General features: G+C 40.9%; 1 protein-coding gene across 15 annotated transcripts in view; it reads left to right on the forward strand.

Moving 5' to 3' along the window:
* The window catches only part of LOC115135728 (RNA-binding protein Musashi homolog 2-like), a 342,501-nt gene that overhangs the window by 13,337 nt on the left and 308,936 nt on the right, over positions 1-20,228 (forward strand). The gene's annotated exons all lie outside the window — the stretch shown is intronic.

Below are 20,228 nucleotides of genomic sequence, written 5' to 3' on the forward strand. Positions count from 1 at the left end.
ACGGGTATCGGCATATGGTTGAGAAACTACCAGCTCTTTTTTCTCTCTCCCACATTTGCCTGTTTGTCATTTAAACCTTTTCTCTTCCTCGGCTTGTTCCTGAACATAAAACAAATAAAACACATCAAAAACAACCGACATGTTTTGCCTCTGGATTTTGGGATTTCAGTTGAAAGGGAAGCTAGCTCCTCCCTGGAAGACATAGCTGTTGTGCTTATTATTTTATACTTTTTACAACAATATGCTCTGTTTAGCTGGGACCGACATGTAAGAGAACGGAATCGCTCAGAAATACATGAATTGTTCTCACACACTTATAAACATCCAGTGTCATTATGAAGGTAGGTTACGTCACTGGAAGAAAACAATGACTACTAAACAGAATTGCTACAGTAGTGCAGAAAATACCTGTCGTTGAGATGTTGTAGAAAACGGCAGGCTCTAGGGCAAGCTCATTAGAGGAGAAAATGGCTTTTATTTGTTTTAGTATTATGCAAGAGAATGTGGATTTCAAAGTATCTCAAAGAAATAGGATTAAGGCAGATAGATTAGCATTTCATGGCTTTCTCCTTCATATTTAATTGATTTAAGGCCTTTATAAGCAGTCTGGGTCTGAGGTTGCCATTTAGAAAGCACTTTCTGTCTTGAATTTGTCATCGTTTCTCCCCCCCCCCCCACCTTCTTCTCCAGCCGGCTGCTAGTCACTATTGTTTAACAGGCCTGTCCTCAGTGAGAGGGCTTCTATGGGGCCGGCTGCTAGGGCAGGCTACAGGTGCCTCAATGGCGCTGGGTTGTTGAGAGACCAATCGGCTTTGGTTTCCTCCTGGTTTTACTCCACCCCCTATCTACCCTGCACCGTTGCATATTGTGTACAGTACTGTTACTGTACCTTAAGCGATTGTAGATTTTGTAGAGAGAGTTAAGTAGCCTACATCTACATGTATCTCCCCAGGTACTTCAGACATTGGCCTTAATGCACCCAGTTTCCTATATGATTAAATACAGTGCATGAATATATAGGGGCCCCAATTATGTTAGAATTGTTCTGCCTGGTCACACATGGATCCCCTACTGTCTTGAGCCAATAGATCTGCACAGTGTGATGTCTGTGTGAGGTGAATGGAGGGGTTAGGTATGAGAGAGCGATGGACAGGTGCTGTCTCTCTCTGTTCTCATCCTTTGTGGAGCTGTTCTCTTTGTATTTTCACAGGAACATGGAAACTGGGGGCTGATGACTGCCTGGTGTGTTTAGAAACCAAGGTGACGGTTGCTGCCCACATCGCTAAAGATTGGTTTCTCAGCTGTCCATGTCGTTACCGATACCGTCGCTGCCGCTGTTGTTGTTGCTGCGCTGCTGCTGTTGTTGTTGTTTTCACACTGCGGAATCACAGACAATCATAGCGTGTACCAACATGATTTTAATTGGCCACTTCTCTGGTAGATGAGCTCTGATGGCTTGTTATGGAAATGAAAGGAAGGAGCTGGGCCACTCAGAGAAGACGAGCAGCGCAGCTTAACCCCTTCTTTTCCGCCGGGCCGTCTCACCAGGGGCTGTTTGCCTCATTAGGCTTCAGTAGCAGCCACTAGTCGCCACATCAATGGCAGTCATTGGACTGCACTGATGAGACAAGCCTCTGTACTGTACACAAATAGATATGTTCTGGATGTACTGAACAGTGGGAGCTAGACTCTAAAGGAACTTAAAGGAGTAATACTGTTTACTTGGGTTGACAATCACAAAGTTTTATTTGGTGCTGATATGTATATGATATGTATATTTTAATCAGGGAGAGGAAGTAACCTTCAAATGTTGACTGCAGCTAGCACAGCGTACCGTAGTAGCCTGAGTGGAAATGGATCTAGGTTAGCAGTCATAAATACCATCAAAGCAGTGGCCCAGATTTCCCCTTCTGACTGTGTGCGTGTCCACTGTGTATTCTGCCTGCCTCTCTCGCTTTCTGCCACTGCTGAGGGACTTCTACTGCTGGTGATAGTGGGAAGGGGAGGCTAGAGCATCTAGAATAGATTCACTTTTGTCTGGTTCTGGTCCCCCACCTCTTTCTGAGGGACGTGTTGTGTGCTTAATGTTCTGAGTTGGAGAAAAGCTCCCAGGTGTCCCGTGGTGCTGGAGCTAGGGACAAACTTGTTGCTGAGAGAGAAAACTCCTCGCCAAGTTTTTAATGAAGTCCAAAGGTGACACTGTGTGAAGTACAGTACAGACAGAGTCCCCCCTTACACACACACACACACGCACACACACACACACACACAACCAAAGACACAGAACAACAATTATGTAAGATGCGCACACACACAGACAGACATGCACACACACACACTCCCTCAGAGAAACACACACACACTCCTTCACATCACCACACACACTCCCTTACAGAAACACACACACTACTGGGAATGCTTGCCAAAGGAGAGAGGCCCAGGAGTGCAGTTCTCTACCCCAATGCCAATTAAGAAACCTGCACAAGGGCTGCTCTCCTACATTCTCTCCATTCTTACTTTCTTTCTTTCTCTGTTTCTCCCTCTCTGTCTCTCCCCTCCCTCCCTCCCTCCATCTCTTCCTCTTCTTTTCATTCTGGACAGCCTCACAAAGCCCGGTGAATCCGCTGTTACGCCTCACTCAGATATGTTGTTTTTCTTTAGGTGATTTTAGTATTATAATCTTCTCCATCTCAGAATGATTTTCATTTCAACTGACACAGCTGACTGCTGGGAATTTGAAACCATGGCTGCCAGCTACTCTAAATGTCCATATGAGTTTATTAAAAGCGCTAGATTCCCTGTTCAAACTCAGTCGTGCACCACTGCCAGAGTTTGAAAGAACATTCAAGGACAAAAGTCCTTTATATAGAACAGAATACATCATATTGAGCATATCTTTATATGCCATTAGCAGACACTTATCCAAAGAAACTTATAGACGTGTTGAATCCACTATCCTGGCATTGCAAACATCATGCACTTCCAACTGAGCTACAGAGGATCAGATCTCTTTGTACATGTATATCTCTATGTATATCTCTATGTACATGTTTATCTCTATGTATATCTCTATGTACATGTATATCTCTATGTACATGTATATCTCTATGTATATCTCTATGTACATGTTTATCTCTATGTATTTCTCTATGTACATGTATATCTCTATGTACATGTATATCTCTATGTATATCTCTATGTACATGTATATCTCTATGTATACCTCTATGTACATGTTTATCTCTATGTATATCTCTATGTACATGTTTATCTCTATGTATATCTCTATTTACATGTATATCTCTATGTACATCTCTATGTACATGTATATCTCTATGTACATTTCTATGTACATCTCTATGTACATGTATATCTCTATGTACATGTTTATCTCTATGTATATCTCTATTTACATGTATATCCCTATGTATATCTCAATGTACATGTATATATCTATATGTACATCTCTGGATAAGAGCGTCTGCTAAATGACTTAAATGTAAATGTAAATGTATATATCTATATATCTATGTACATGTATATCTCTATGTATATATATATGTACATGTATACCTCTATGTATATATCTATGTACATGTATATCTCTATGTATATCTCTATGTACATGTATATCTCTATGTATATCTCCATGTATATCTCTGTGTACATGTATATCTCTATGTACATGTATATCTCTGTATATATCTATGTATATCTCTATGTACATGTATATCTCTATGTACTGTATATCTCTATGTATATCTTTATGTACATGTATATCTCTATGTATATCTCTATGTACATGTATATCTTTATTAGCGGTCGACCGATTATGATTTTTCAACACCGATACCGATTATTGGAAGACCAAAAAAAGCCGATACCGATTAATCGTACGATTTTTTAAATATTTATTTGTAATAATGACAATTATCCGCCTACCTCCTCATGCCTTTTGCACACAATGTATATAGACTCTTTTTTTTCTTTCCACTGTGTTATTGACTTGTTAATTGTTTACTCCATGTGTAACTCTGTGTTGTTGTCTGTTCACACTGCTATGCTTTATCTTGGCCAGGTCGCAGTTGTAAATGAGAACATGTTCTCAACTAGCCTACCTGGTTAAATAAAGGTGAAATAAAAATAAAATAAAAAACAACAATACTGAATGAACACTTATTTTAACTTAATATAACACATCAATAAAATCAATTTAGCCTCAAATAAATAATTAAACATGTTCAATTTGGTTTAAATAATGCAAAAACAAAGTGTTGGAGAAGAAAGTAAAAGTGCGATATGTGCCTTGTAAAAAAGCTAGCGTTTCAGTTCCTTGCTCAGAACATGAGAACATATGAAAGCTGGTGGTTCCTTTTAACATGAGTCTTCAATATTCCCAGGTAAGACGTTTTAGGTTGTAGTTATTATAGGAATTATAGGACTATTTCTCTCTATACCATTTGTATTTCATATACCTTTGACTATTGGATGTTCTTTTAGGCACTTTAGTATTGCTAGTGTAACATTATAGCTTCCGTACCTCTCCTCGCTCCTACCTGGGCTCGAACCAGGAACACAACGACAACAGCCACCCTCGAAGCAGTGTTACCCATGCAGATCAAGGGGAACAACTACTCCAAGTCTCAGAGTGAGTGACGTTTGAAATGCTATTAGCGCACACCCCGCTAACTAGCTAGCCATTTCACATCACATCGTTACACCAGCCTAATCTCGGGAGTTGATATGCTTGAAGTCATAAACAGCAGAGCTGCTGGCAAAACGCACGAAAGTGCTGTTTGAATGAATGCTTATGAGCCTGCTGGTGCCTACCATCGCTCAGTCAGACTGCTCTATCAAATCATAGACTTAATTATAACATAATTACACACAGAAATGCGAGCCGTAGCTCATTAATATGGTCGAATCCGGAAACTATCATCTCGAAAACAAGACGTTTATTCTTTCAGTGAAATACGGAACCGTTCCGCATTTTATCTAACGGGTGGCATCCATCAGTCTAAATATTCCTGTTACATTGCACAACCTTCAATGTTATGTCATAATTACGTAACATTCTGGCAAATTAGTTCGCAATGAGCCAGGCGGCCCAAACTGTTGCATATACCCTGACTCTGCGTACAATGAACGCAAGAGAAATGACACAATTTCACCTGGTTAATATTGCCTGCTAACCTGGATTTCTTTTAGCTAAATATGCAGATTTAAAAATATATACTTCTGTGTATTGATTTTAAGAAATGCATTGGTGTTTATGGTTAGGTACACGTTGGAGCAACGACAGTCCTTTTTCGCGAATGCGCACTGCATCGATTGTATGCAACGCAGGACACGCTAGATAAACTAGTAATATCATCAACCATGTGTAGTTATAACTAGTGATTATGATTGATTAAGTTTAATGCTAGCTAGCAACCTTGGCTTCTTACTGCATTCGCTTCTTACTGCATTCGCGTAACAGGCGGGCTCCTCGTGAGGCAGGTGGTTAGAGCGTTGGACTACTTAACCATAAGTTGCAAGATTGAATCCCTGAGCTGACAAGGTAAAAATCTGTCTTTCTGCCCCTGAACAAGGCAGTTAACCCACCGTTCCTAGGCCGTCATTGAAAATAAGAATGTGTTCTTAACGGACTTGCCTAGTTAAATAAAGATTAAATAAAGGTGTAAAAACTTTTTTTTTTTAAATTGGCAAAATCGGCGTCCAAATTTCCGATTGTTATGAAAACTTGAAATCGGCCCTAATTAATCGGCCATTCCGATTAATCGGTCGACCTCTAATCTCTATGTATATCTCTATGTATATCGTTATGTACATGTATATCTCTATGTCTATGTATATCTCTATGTACATGTATATCTCTATGTATATCTCTATGTACATCTCTATGTATATCTCTATCTCTATCTTTATGTACATGTATATCTCTATTTATATCTCTATGTATATCTCTATCTCTATCTTTATGTACATGTATATCTCTATTTATATCTCTATGTATATCCCTATGTATATCGTTATGTACATGTATATCTCTATGTCTATGTATATCTCTATGTACATGTATATCTCTATGTATATCTCTATGTTCATCTCTATGTATATCTCTATCTCTATCTTTATGTACATGTATATCTCTATTTATATCTCTATCTCTATCTTTATGTACATGTATATCTCTATTTATATCTCTATGTATATCCCTATGTATATCGTTATGTACATGTATATCTCTATGTCTATGTATATCTCTATGTACATGTACATCTCTATGTATATCTCTGTCTTTATGTACATGTATATCTCTATTTATATCTCTATGTATATGTACATGTATATCTCTATTTATATCTCTATGTACATGTATATCTCTATGTATATCTCTATGTACATGTACAGTGGGGAGAACAAGTATTTGATATACTGCCGATTTTGCAGGTTTTCCTACTTACAAAGCATGTCTGTACTTTTTTATCATAGGTACACCTCAACTGTGAGAGACGGAATCTAAAACAAAAATCCAGAAAATCACATTGTATGATTTTTAAGTAATTCATTGCATTTTATTGCATGACATTAGTATTTGATACATCAGAAAAGCAGAACTTAATATTTGGTACAGAAACCTTTGTTTGCAATTACAGAGATCATACGTTTCCTGTAGTTCATGACCAGGTTTGCACACACTGCAGCAGTGATTTTGGCCCACTCCTCCATACAGACCTTCTCCAGATCCTTCAGGTTCCGGGGCTGTCGCTGGGCAATACGGACTTTCAGCTCCCTCCAATGATTTTCTATTGGGTTCAGGTCTGGAGACTGGCTATGCCACTCCAGGACCTTGAGATGCTTCTTATGGAGCCACTCCTTAGTTGCCCTGGCTGTGTGTTTCGGGTTGTTGTCTTGCTGGAAGAACCAGCCACGACCCATCTTCAATGCTCTTAATGAGGGAAGGAAGTTGTTGGCCAAGGTCTCGTGATACATGGCCCCAAACATCCTTCCCTCAATACGGTGCAGTCGTCCTGTCCCCTTTGCAGAAAAGCATCCCCAAAGAATGATGTTTCCACCTCCATGCTTCACGGTTGGGATGATGTTCTTAGGGTTGTACTCATCCTTCTACTTCCTCCAAACACGGCGAGTGGAGTTTAGACCAAAAAGCTATATTTTTGTCTCATCGGACCACATGACCTTCTCCCAGTCATCCAGATGGTCATTGGCAAACTTCAGACGGGCCTGGACATGCGCTGGCTTGAGCAGGAGGACCTTGCGTGCGCTGCAGGATTTTAATCCATGACGGCGTAGTGTGTTACTAATGGTTTTCTTTGAGACTGTGGTCCCAGCTCTCTTCAGGTCATTGACCAGGTCTTGCTGTGTAGTTCTGGGCTGATCCCTCACCTTCCTCATGATCATTGATGCCCCACGAGGTGAGATCTTGCATGGAGCCCCAGACCGAGGGTGATTGACCGTCATCTTGAACTTCTTCCATTTTCTAATAATTGCGCCAACAGTTGTTGCCTTCTCACCAATCTGCTTGCCTATTGTCCTGTAGCCCATCCCAGCCTTGTGCAGGTCTACAATTTTATCCCTGATGTCATTATACAGCTCTCTGGTCTTGACCATTGTGGAGAGGTTGGAGTCTGTTTGATTGAGTGTGTGGACAGGTGTCTTTTATACAGGTAACGAGTTCAAACAGGTGCAGTTAATACAGGTAATGAGTGGAGAACAGGAGGGCTTCTTAAAGAAAAACTAACAGGTCTGTGAGAGCCGGAATTCTTACTGGTTGGTAGGTGATCAAATACTTATGTCATGCAATAAATTGCAAATTAATTACTTAGAAATCATACAATGTGATTTTCTGGATTTTTGTATATCTCTGTACATGTATATCTCTATGTATATCTTTATGTACATGTATATCTCTCTGTATATCTCTATCTATATCTTTATGTACATGTATATATCTTTATGTACATGTATATCTCCATGTATATCTCTATCTATATCTGTATGTACATGTATATCACTATGTATATGTCTATGTATATCTCTATCTATATCTTTATGTACATGTATATCTCTATGTATATCTCTATTTATATCTCTATGTCTATGTATATCTCTATGTACATGTATATCTCTATATATATATCTATGTATATCTCTATGTACATGTATATCTCTATGTATATCTCTATGTACATGTATATCTCTATGTACATGTATATCTCTATGTACATGTATATCTGTAAGTATATCTCTATGTATATCTCTATGTACATGTATATCTGTAAGTATATCTCTATGTATAGCTCTATGTATATGTCTATGTACATGTATATCTCTATTTATATCTTTATGTATATGTATATCTCTATGTATATCTCTATGTACATGTATATCTCTATTTATATCTTTATGTATATGTATATCTCGATGTATATCCCTACGTACATGTAAATCTCTCTCTCTCTCTCTCTCTCTCTCTCTCTCTCTCTCTCTCTCTCTCTCTCTCTATATATATATATATATATATATATATATATATGTATATCTCTGTACATGTATATCTCTATGTATATATTTATGTACATGTATATCTATATGTATATCTCTATCTATATCTTTATGTCTATGTATATCTCTATGTACATGAATATCTCTATGTATATCTCTATGTACATGTATATCTCCATCTATATCTGTATGTACATGTATATCTCTATGTATATGTCTATGTATATCTCTATGTATATCTCTATCTATATCTTTATGTACATGTATATCTCTATGTATATCTCTATTTATATCTCAATGTCTATGTATATCTCTATGTACATGTATATCTCTATGTATATCTCTATCTATATCTTTATGTCTATGTATATCTCTATGTACATGAATATCTCTATGTATATCTCTATCTATATCTTTATGTACATGTATATCTCTATGTATATCTCTATGTATATCTCTATCTATATATTTATGTACATGTATATCTCTATGTATATGTACATGTATATCTCTATGTACATGTATATATCTATGTATATCTCTATGTACATGTATATCTCTATGTATACCTTTACGTATATCTTTATGTACATGTATATCTCTATGTATATCTCTACGTATATCTTTATGTACATGTATATCTCTATGTATATCTCTGTGTATATCGTTATGTGCATGTATATCTCTGTGTACATGTATATCTCTATCTACATGTATATCTCTATGTATATCTCTGTGTATATCTCTATGTGCATGTATATCTCTATGTATATCTCTATGTACATGTATATCTCTATGTACATGTATATCTCTATGTATATCTCTATCTTACATGTTTTCACATTGGATGATAGTAGGTCATCTTTCCATTCCTCCAAGACTGGAGACACTCATCTACCAACAGAAACACAACCTCACTGTTACTATGTGTATTTTTGTTTTTCCTCCACGTAAATGCACTTCTGAAATGGGTTTTTAGAACCAACGGGAAGTGCATTGACTTTTCACTGAAAACAAGAAACAATCCGATAGCTGGCAAAGCTAACTTGGATCAGGGCAAGGGAAAAGTCAATCAATCAGTGTTCAGTTGATGGGATTGCTTTATCGCTACCTCCCTCTAACCTCCTGGTGAAAAAGGTTTGTAGCCGAGACAAACAAACCCCCCCCAGATAGAGGGCTACACGGAGAGATGTTTTTTCCCTTTGGTAATGGATGTGTGGGGTATCAGGAGATGTGTTTAAATCCCTGACCTACACTGTTCCAGCTTTGAATGACCTCAATGAAACTGGCCCAGACAAGAATGAGGCCAAAGCCCAGGCAGGTAGCCTAGTGGTTAGAGCGTTGGACAAGTAACTGAAAGGTTGCTAGATCGAATCCCCGAGCTGACAAGGTAAAAATCTGTCATTCTGCCCTTGAACAAGGCAGTTAACCCACTGTCCCTGGGCTGTCGTTGTAAATAAGAATTTGTTCTTAGCTGACTTGCCTAGTTAAATAAAGGTAAAATAAATCAAATAAAATATGAATGACTGTTTGTTGGGTGGTCAGACAGAATCACCAAAAGACAGTCAGAAGAGACTCAATCAGTCAAAGCACTGCTCAGTTTGATTGATACTGTTTTCTCTTCTACTCATTGTAATTATATGATATGTATCATGTCTGTGTGTGTGTGTGTGTGTGTGTGTGTGTCAGTGGGCATATGTTGTTATTCTGAATGAACTATATGCTTGTCTTTGTGTTTAGCCTGTATGTGTAGTACAGTATATGACTGTGTTCTCTGTGTCCTGCTGGCTCCTGAGTGTTGGCCCATTTCCCCTCCTCTCCTCTCCCTAGCCTGGTCTCTTTGCTGTGGGTCGAGGGTAATTAGGTTTGGTGGTGGGGGGGTTCAGGGCCGTGTTGTGTACTTATCAATGGCAGCAGACAGGATAGATGGGAGGGAGGGCAGGGAGGACAGAGGGCTGCAGGAGCCTGGCCCTGCTAAACCTGATGCTGACTGATAGTAATGAGAAGACTCAGGCCAGCCAGGATTGAGACTAGGATTGAGACTAGCTGCCCCCCTCAACCCAACTCAGCCCCCCCTCATCACTACTAACACAGCCCTATCAAAGCCCTCGTTTTATATGACACACGTGCACGCCTGCACACACATTGATGGCGCCGCCCCTCCCCAACCCCACCATATCTTCATTCACCTAAGATTCTTAAACTCTCACTGATTGGTAGATTCCAGCTTGTTGTTTGTGCACTTCTATTTGACCGATGAAGGCATATTTACATGTTACGACAGTACTGACACATAGTTACAGCCTGGCTGTTCTGCAGTGGCTTAGTTTTGCACTCACGTTGCTACTGAATTACGCAGAGCAGGCCCCAGCGGCACAGTCTCGCACGGCATTGTGGGAGACGGAGTGGGGAGTAGATTAGTTCCAGGGTCGGAGGCAGACAGGTTGAGCAAGATGGAATCTGGGAGCTGAGAACTGAGATAGTGTTCTGTTCTGCAGTGAGGAGAGGGGTCTAGTGGGACAGAGACAGAACAGAGCTCACCCAGTCTCTGGCCAGAGAGCACCACATTCCTGGAGGCCTGACCCCACTGTGGCATCTCCCTGGCCTGGCAGGAAGCCTCTGGCCTGGCAACGAGCCTCTGGCCTGGGGCACGTGATAGCCAGGGAAGGGCCTAAGTGGCCTGGGTGACCACACATTCTCTGCCTCTGACACACAGAAATAAACAGCCCTGCCGAAGCAACAAACAAGTAGATATTTGTCATCCCCTGTCCTGGGCACAACTTTTGTTATGATCGTTTTTGGGAGGGAGGTGGGTATTTGTCACACCTGATGACTAGGCACAGCTGTGCTGCCAGTAATTATCAATTTTCTGCTACACTCGTCTCGAGAAGTGATTTAAGTCCTTCGTTGAGCGAAGTCTCTGCGGCTTCAATCCTACCCAGACACACAACACTGCTCCCCACAACCATTTAAAATAAATGCAGCATTAAAGTTGTAAAATAAATTATAATAATGTATTTCTAACCCAGAATGCATTAGGGAAGATTTGAATAATCTTAAAAGACCTTGCGGTATGCTCCGCCTAGTATGTTGCCTCTGCAGTGACCTTCATGTTTGACCTTGACTCTTATCTCTTTCAATTTGTATTCCATGGGGCTTCCCCTCATGTAAATAAGAAATACCACACCACAGCACTTCAGCTAAACTATTTTCAGAACAGAACGTCTTTACTTTTCATCTGATCCTCTCGGCGTAGTGTTAGTCAGAGACCAACATACAGGACCCAGGATGGATCTTCTTCTGGTTTCTGGCTGATGTAACGCTGAGTGCCTGCCAGGCCTATTAGAGCACCTTTGGAAGAGTGGACAATTATCTTACTCTGCCCATGCGTTAACTCTCCAACAAGCTGCTGTGGCAGTAGCTGAGACTGTAGCTGAGACTGTGCAGGCAACTAGGACTGCAGTGTTATTTGCAGGATCCAAGTTATCACGGCTCTAACAAGCCTACTCTTCCATCTATACAATAGCAACTCAACTTCTGCTTTCACCTTTCTGATTCAGATTCCTTTCAGACTTCATTCCGTTTTTTCCAACCAATGTCTGTCAATATTATAACCAGCAGAATTTTGTTCCAACTAAATTGTTTCACTGCAACTAAATTGGGTAGATTGAATATTTAGTTGTGTTTTGACTTTCTATTCTTTGATAAATCCTCCATATGGAACTATTTATCCTCCCATGTAATATTGAACAGACATGTGTACCTCTAAATGTTGAATCACCTCGAAACATCAAACGACTGTCTCAGTAGAACATGAATTCAGAATGAATTTGAATCCCATCCACATATGAATATTCATAAAGTCGAGTTTGGATGTTCTACTGTGCCACTGTCATTTTTAGCCAAAGCAATCTTTAACTTATGAAACATTAAGGTATGCCTATTGCTGTAATATTTAACAGAGCTGTCTGCCTTATGCTTACACAACATGGAAGAGTTGAACATCCCCCCCCTCCCCCCTCTCTCTCTGCTCCGTACTTGCTGAAACAGCTGATCTGCCACTGAGTCCCTGACTAAAGCCCAGTGGTGCCGCTCAGAGGAGCACAAACGCTGGAGGGGGAAAGCTGAGCTCTTTTAGAGCATTGCATATAAATCCCCCTCTCAAACAAAACACAGTCAATTCCCAAGAGGGTCCAAATTGGCCAAACTAAACAAATGAATGGGATAAAGTGAACCCACTCGTTGACATGTCCTTTGTAGCTACTGCTACCAGAGAGCCCTGGGTACCGCATGGAGGATGGCGGGAAGGAGAGGGGGGGGGGAGGTGGGATAGGAGGGTAGGGGAGCTCTCTGTGGTGTTGTGGTCTTCAGAGATAGGTTGACTTGTCCATGAAGTAGTCCTGACCTGTAATGCCCTTGCCCTTGTAGCAGATGCCCTAGTTCTGCAGCCGCACCGGCCTGTGTGCTTTGGTGTGTGTGTTTTGCATGCTCTGTCCGTTCACAGCCCCCAGTGTTGGAGCTTTTATCTGCCTGGGTGGCTGGCGCTCTCTCTCCTCCCTCTCCTTACACTGCTTGCCTACTACTTGGTTTGTTTCTTCTCCCCTTTATTGAAATTCACATATCTTTCTCCTTCATGCATCTTGCTAGGGGAAGGCTTTTGTGTGATGAGTATGTGTGTGCTTGCTGTGTGTGTTTTGTTTGAGGCCTGGCAGAAATGTTTTTTTGGTTCCGTCTAATCGTGACTCATAACGAACAGCTCCTCACTGACACACCACTCCCCTCCCTAGCCCCCTATGTTCCTCTCACTCTCCCCCTATCAAGGCACAAGGCGAGACCCAGAAGCAGACACAGGAGGCAGGTGGTTGGAGTCTTACTATGTTTATTAATCCAAAGGGGTAGGGAAGAGAATGGTCATGGACAGGCAAAAAGGTCAAAACCAGATCAGAGTCCAGGAGGTACAGAGTGGCAGAGAGGCATTTGGTCAAGGCAGGCAGAATGGTCAGGCAGGCGGATACAATGTACAGAACAGGCAAGGGTCAAAACCAGGAGGACTAGAAAATGGAGAATCCAAAAAGCAGGAGAACAGGAAAACCGCTGGTTGACTTGGAAACATACAAGACAAACTGGCACAGAGAGACAGGACACACAGAGATAAATACACTGGGGAAAATAAGGTACACCTGGAGGGGGTGGAGACAATAACGAGGACAGGTGAAACAGATCAGGGCATGACACACCCTCTTTCTCAGTATCTGTCTCTTCCTTTCTACTGTATCCCCACTCACTTTTAAATAGTCACACTCCCTGTCTCCCTTGTTTGCTCCCTCTCTTCCTTTCACTCTCCTCCTTTCTCTTTCTCACCCCCCTGTTCTCCTCGTTTGCATCAGCTTGATAAATCTGAAGCTAAATTTAGAGGCATTTCTTCTCTGCAAAAAATACATTACTGGCTCTCAGAGAGAGAGGGAGAGAGAGAGAGTGAGTGCGAGTACAGCAGGAATGACAGAGGAGAGGAGAGAGAGACTCCAGCCCCTGCCTCTTCCCCTCCCACAAAACTGTCTTTACACATCAGTAGTTCAGAATGTGTAAGTTAGTTTGACTACTGCCTACTTGCTACTGGATTTCATTGGACAGTATTTGTAGATGAAGGTATGAACTTAGAGTGCTGCCGGCCTGAAGTTTAAGCAAAGGTAAATGCAGACTTGGTTGTCTAGATCCTGGTTGTCTAGATCCTGGTTGTCTAGATCCTAGTTGTCTAGATCCTGGTTGTCTAGATCCTGGTTGTCTTGATCCTGGTTGTCTAGATCCCGGTTGTCTAGATCCCGGATGTCTAGATCCTGGTTGTCTAGATCCTGGTTGTCTAGATCCTAGTTGTCTAGATCCTGGTTGTCTAGTTCCTGGTTGTCTAGATCCTGGTTGTCTAGATCCTGGTTGTCTAGATCCTAGTTGTCTAGATCCCGGTTGTCTAGATCCTGGTTGTCTAGATCCTGGTTGTCTAGATCCTGGTTGTCTAGTTCCTGGTTGTCTAGATCCTGGTTGTCTAGATCCTGGTTGTCTAGATCCTGGTTGTCTAGATCCATTACATTAATGCTGGTCAATTAAATCAAATCAAATCAAATTTTAGGCCTAATCTCCTGCTGAGACTCCTTCATACCTTATTAGGTATAGTGTACCTTAAACCCTATAATACCTTATACTTGACAGGAGTAAAGTAGTGATGACATACGGTGAGGCTGATACATTTCTTCATGCCCTTTATCCTGACTCGCACCATATGAAATGTCTCTGGTGACCTTCACCATGAAAGGGGGCATATCCGAATTCACAAGGATTTCTTCGACCATATTTGCACAGAGTTAGTGTGCCATCACTATGTTGAGTAGTGCTATATATAAGACTATATAGACTGGTCTGGCCCAGTTTCTAATGGAATAGTGGAATTACTCTCTAATTCTGCTTGGAGTGCTTTTACTCCTTCTCCATTAGTATGTTTTGATAATGCTGGGTAGAACTCCATGCTTTGATTGGGATATATTTTAAAATCCCAGGACGCCCACATTGCATCAATAACGGAAGCACCTTGGTACACCAGCGTTTTAGAGGCAATTACTGTGAGATCGATAGAAAAGAGGCTTGCAGTAACAGAGGGATCTAGTGGAGCAACATTGGTTGTGTGTGTGGGCATGGGGGATTTCATGTGAATCAGGCACATGGAAGGGTGTGTGCGTTGGTGCGTGTGCACTGTAGACTCAGGCAGACCTATGGAAGCGCCTTGATAGGCAGCCAGGGCCAGAACCCAGCCCAGCCGTGGAGCTAGCTGCATGAGCTTCACACTGAGTGGAGATGGCCAGTTGCAGCTGAACTAACAACAACAGGCAGGCCTTCAGAAGGGGTCTAAACCCGCCTCCCACACTGTCTCCCTGTCTGGCTTCTCATGAAGAATTAGTAACCCACATAAGTGTTTTGGTTCTCATGCCCTATTAAGTCTTAAAATAAATCACTTTCTAAATGGATACTGGCTGTATTTCTGTATTTTGAAAGTCACATATCTTGAAAACTTGATTGCCGACAAGCAAAACATTTTGGGACTATGTCAACAATGGACTAATGAAACAAATACCAAAATATAGTTTGGGGGTTTTCCTTTAAGGCTTCTGAAACACAGCACAGGTTATGTATGCTGCTGAGCTATCTAGCTAGGTGCAAAAATCACAGGATGCCACTGTTCATGAATCAGCATACATTTAATGTAAAACAAATCACTGTCTGTACAGTTTATATACTTGGGAGGTTTAAATAACCACTGACCTTATCTTTGTACTAAAGTTGTTTCCAGTGGTTTCCCTTACCCTGTATATACTGTATACTATTGATGGGCTGATTCAGTGGACATTACTCACCCTCCTCTCTATAGCAGCTCTGGCAGCAGGGTAATGGTCTGCACACTGTAGAAAACTGGCCTCTCTCTCTCCCTTTCTGTCCTCTCTTTCTCTCTCTCTCCCTCTCTGTCTTTCACCCTGTCTTTCTCTCTCTCTCTCCCTCTCTCTCTCTCTCTTGCAATTCAATTCAATTCAAAGGGCTTTATTGGCATGGGAACATATGTTTACATTGCCAAAGCAAGTGAAATAGATAAACAAAAGTTAAATAAGCAACACAAAATTAACAGTAAACATTGCACTCACAAATTTCAAAGGAATAGAGACATTTCAAATGTCATATTATGTCTATGTACAGTGTTGTAACGATGTGCAAATAGTTCAAGTACAAAAGGGAAAATAAATAAACATAAATATGGGTTGTATTTACAATGGTGTTTGTTCTTCGCAGGTTGCCCTTTTCTTGTGGCAACAGGTCACACATCTTGCTGCTCTGATGGCACACTGTGGTATTTCACCCAATAGATATGGGAGTTTATCAAAATGTGATTTGTTTTGGAATTCTTTGTGGGTCTGTGTAATCTGAGGGGAAATATGTGTCTCTAATATGGTCATACATTTGGCAGGAGGTTAGTACAGCTCAGTTTCCACCTCATTTTGTAGACAGAGTGCACATAGCCGGTCTTCTCTTCAGAGCCAGGTCTGCCTACGGCGGCCTCTCTCAATAGCAAGGCCATGCTCACTGAGTCTGTACATAGTCAAAGCTTTCCTTAATTTTGGGTCAGTTACAGTGGTCAGGTATTATGACACTGTGTATTCTCTGTTTAGGGACAAATAGCATTCTAGTTTGCTCAGTTTTTTGGTAAATTCTTTCCAATGTGTCAAGTAATTATCTTTTTGTTGGGTCTAATTGTGTTTCTGTTGCTGTCCTGGAGCTCTGTAGGGTCTGTTTGTGTTTGTGAATAGAGCCCAGGACCAGCTTGTTTAGGGGACTCTTCTTTAGGTTAATCTCTCTGTAAGTGATGGCTTTGTTATGGAAGGTTTGGGAATCACTTCCTTTTAGGTGGTTGTAGAATTTAATGGCACTTTTTTTGTTTTTTGATAATTAGTGGTTATTGGCCTAATTCTTCTCTGCATTATTGGGTGTTCTACGTTGTACATGGATGATGTTTTGGCAGAATTCTACATGCAGAGTCTCAATTTGGTGTTTGTCCCATTTGGTAAATTATTGGTTGGTGAGCAGACCCCAGACCTCACAACCATAAAGGGCAATGGGTTCTATAATTGATTCAAGTATTTTTAGCCAGATCCTAATTGGGATGTCAAATTGTATGTTCCTTTTGATGGCGTAGAAGGCCCTTCTGACCTTGTCTCGCAGATCGTTCACAGCTTTGTAGAAGTTACCAGTGGTGCTGATGTTTAGGCCGAGGTGGGTATAGTTTTTTGTGTGCTCCAGGGCAACGGTGTCAAGATGGAATTTGTATTTGTAGTCCTGGCAACTGGACCTTTTTTGGAACACCATTATTTTTGTCTTACTGAGATTTACTGTCAGGGCCCAGGTCTGACAGAATCTGTGCAGAAGATCTAGGTGCTGTTTGTAGGCCCTCTTTGGCTGGGGACAGAAGCACCAGATCATCAGCGAACAGTAGACATTTGACTTCAGATTCTAGTAGGGTGAGGCCGGGTGATGCAGACTGTTCTAGGGCCCTCGCCAATTCATTGATATACAGTGCCTTGCGAAAGTATTCGGCCCCCTTGAACTTTGCGACCTTTTGCCACATTTCAGGCTTCAAACATAAAGATATAAAACTGTATTTTTTTGTGAAGAATCAACAACAAGTGGGACACAATCATGAAGTGGAACGACATTTATTGGATATTTCAAACTTTTTTAACAAATCAAAAAATGAAAAATTGGGCGTGCAAAATTATTCAGCCCCCTTATGTTAATACTTTGTAGCGCCACCTTTCGCTGCGATTACAGCTGTAAGTCGCTTGGGGTATGTCTCTATCAGTTTTGCACATCGAGAGACTGACATTTTTTCCCATTCCTCCTTGCTCGAGCTCAGTGAGGTTGGATGGAGAGCATTTGTGAACAGCAGTTTTCAGTTCTTTCCACAGATTCTCGATTGGATTCAGGTCTGGACTTTGACTTGGCCATTCTAACACCTGGATATGTTTATTTTTGAACCATTCCATTGTAGATTTTGCTTTGTTTTGGATCATTGTCTTGTTGGAAGACAAATCTCCGTCCCAGTCTCAGGTCTTTTGCAGACTCCATCAGGTTTTCTTCCAGAATGGTCCTGTATTTGGCTCCATCCATCTTCCCATCAATTTTAACCATCTTCCCTGTCCCTGCTGAAGAAAAGCAGGCCCAAACCATGATGCTGCCACCACCATGTTTGACAGTGGAGATGGTGTGTTCAGGGTGATGAGCTGTGTTGCTTTTACGCCAAACATAACGTTTTGCATTGTTGCCAAAAAGTTCAATTTTGGTTTCATCTGACCAGAGCACCTTCTTCCACATATTTGGTGTGTCTCCCAGGTGGCTTGTGGCAAACTTTAAACGACACTTTTTATGGATATCTTTAAGAAATTGCTTTCTTCTTGCCACTCTTCCATAAAGGCCAGATTTGTGCAATATACGACTGATTGTTGTCCTATGGACAGAGTCTCCCACCTCAGCTGTAGATCTCTGCAGTTCATCCAGAGTGATCATGGGCCTCTTGGCTGCATCTCTGATCAGTCTTCTCCTTGTATGAGCTGAAAGTTTAGAGGGACGGCCAGGTCTTGGTAGATTTGCAGTGGTCTGATACTCCTTCCATTTCAATATTATCGCTTGCACAGTGCTCCTTGGGATGTTTAAAGCTTGGGAAATCTTTTTGTATCCAAATCCCGCTTTAAACTTCTTCACAACAGTATCTCGGACCTGCCTGGTGTGTTCCTTGTTCTTCATGATGCTCTCTGCACTTTTAACGGACCTCTGAGACTATCACAGTGCAGGTGCATTTATACGGAGACTTGATTACACACAGGTGGATTGTCTTTATCATCATTAGTCATTTAGGTCAACATTGGATCATTCAGAGATCCTCACTGAACTTCTGGAGAGAGTTTGCTGCACTGAAAGTAAAGGGGCTGAATAATTTTGCACGCCCAATTATTCAGTTTTTGATTTGTTAAAAAAGTTTGAAATATCCAATAAATGTCGTTCCACTTCATGATTGTGTCCCACTTGTTGTTGATTCTTCACAAAAAAATACAGTTTTATATCTTTATGTTTGAAGCCTGAAATGTGGCAAAAGGTCGCAAAGTTCAAGGGGGCCGAATACTTTCGCAAGGCACTGTATATGTTGAAGAGGGTGGGGCTCAAGCTGCACCCCTGTCTCACCCCACGGCAGTAGAAATAAAATAAAAAATTGTGTGTGTTTTTTTACCGCACACGTGTTGTTTGTGTACATGGATTTTACGATGTTGTATGTTTTTCCACCAACACCGCTTTCCATCAATTTGTATTGCAGACCCTCATGCCAAATTGAGTTTTTGGAAATCAACAAAGAATGAGAAGACTTTGCCTTTGCCTTTGACTTGGTTTGTTTGTTTGTCAATTAGGGTGTGCAGGGTGAATACGTGGTCTGTCGTATGGTAATTTGGTAAAAAGCCCATTTGACATTTGCTCAGTACATTGTTTTCACTGAGAAAAGGTGCAAGTCTGCTGTTAATGATAATGCAGAGGATTTTCCCAAGGTTGCTGTTGATGCATATCGCACGGTAGTTATTGGGGTCAAATTTGTCTCCACTTTTGTGAATTGGGGTGATCAGTCCTCGAGTTCCAAATATAGAGGAAGATGCCAGAGCTGTGGATGATGTTAAAGAGTTTAAGTAAAGCCAATTGGAATTTGTGGTCTGTATATTTTATCATTTCATTTAGGATTGTTTTAGTGATTCACCATAGACTCAGGTTTTCTTGGTCTCTATGTTTTTGGTTGGATAGGTTTCTCAATGTCCTTCTTAGATTTTTGCATTATTCATCAAACCATTTATCATTTTTTTTAGGTTGTCTGCTTGAAATGGTTTGATTTGTTTGGGAAGCTGAAAGGTCAAATATAGTTTTTAGGCTTTCTACTGCCAAGTCTATACCTTCACTATTACAGTGAAAAGTTTTGTCCAGGAAGTTGTCTAGAAGGGATTCTATTTGTTGTTGCCTTATTGTTTTCTAGTAGGTTTCTACACTACTTTCCGTCCATCTATAGCATTTCTTAATATTGTGCAGTTCCTTTGGCTTTGATGCCTCATGATTATTGCTCTGTTCAAGTAGACTGTGATTTT

Source organism: Oncorhynchus nerka, linkage group LG10, assembly GCF_034236695.1.
Source record: "Oncorhynchus nerka isolate Pitt River linkage group LG10, Oner_Uvic_2.0, whole genome shotgun sequence".
Taxonomy (NCBI): domain Eukaryota; kingdom Metazoa; phylum Chordata; class Actinopteri; order Salmoniformes; family Salmonidae; genus Oncorhynchus; species Oncorhynchus nerka.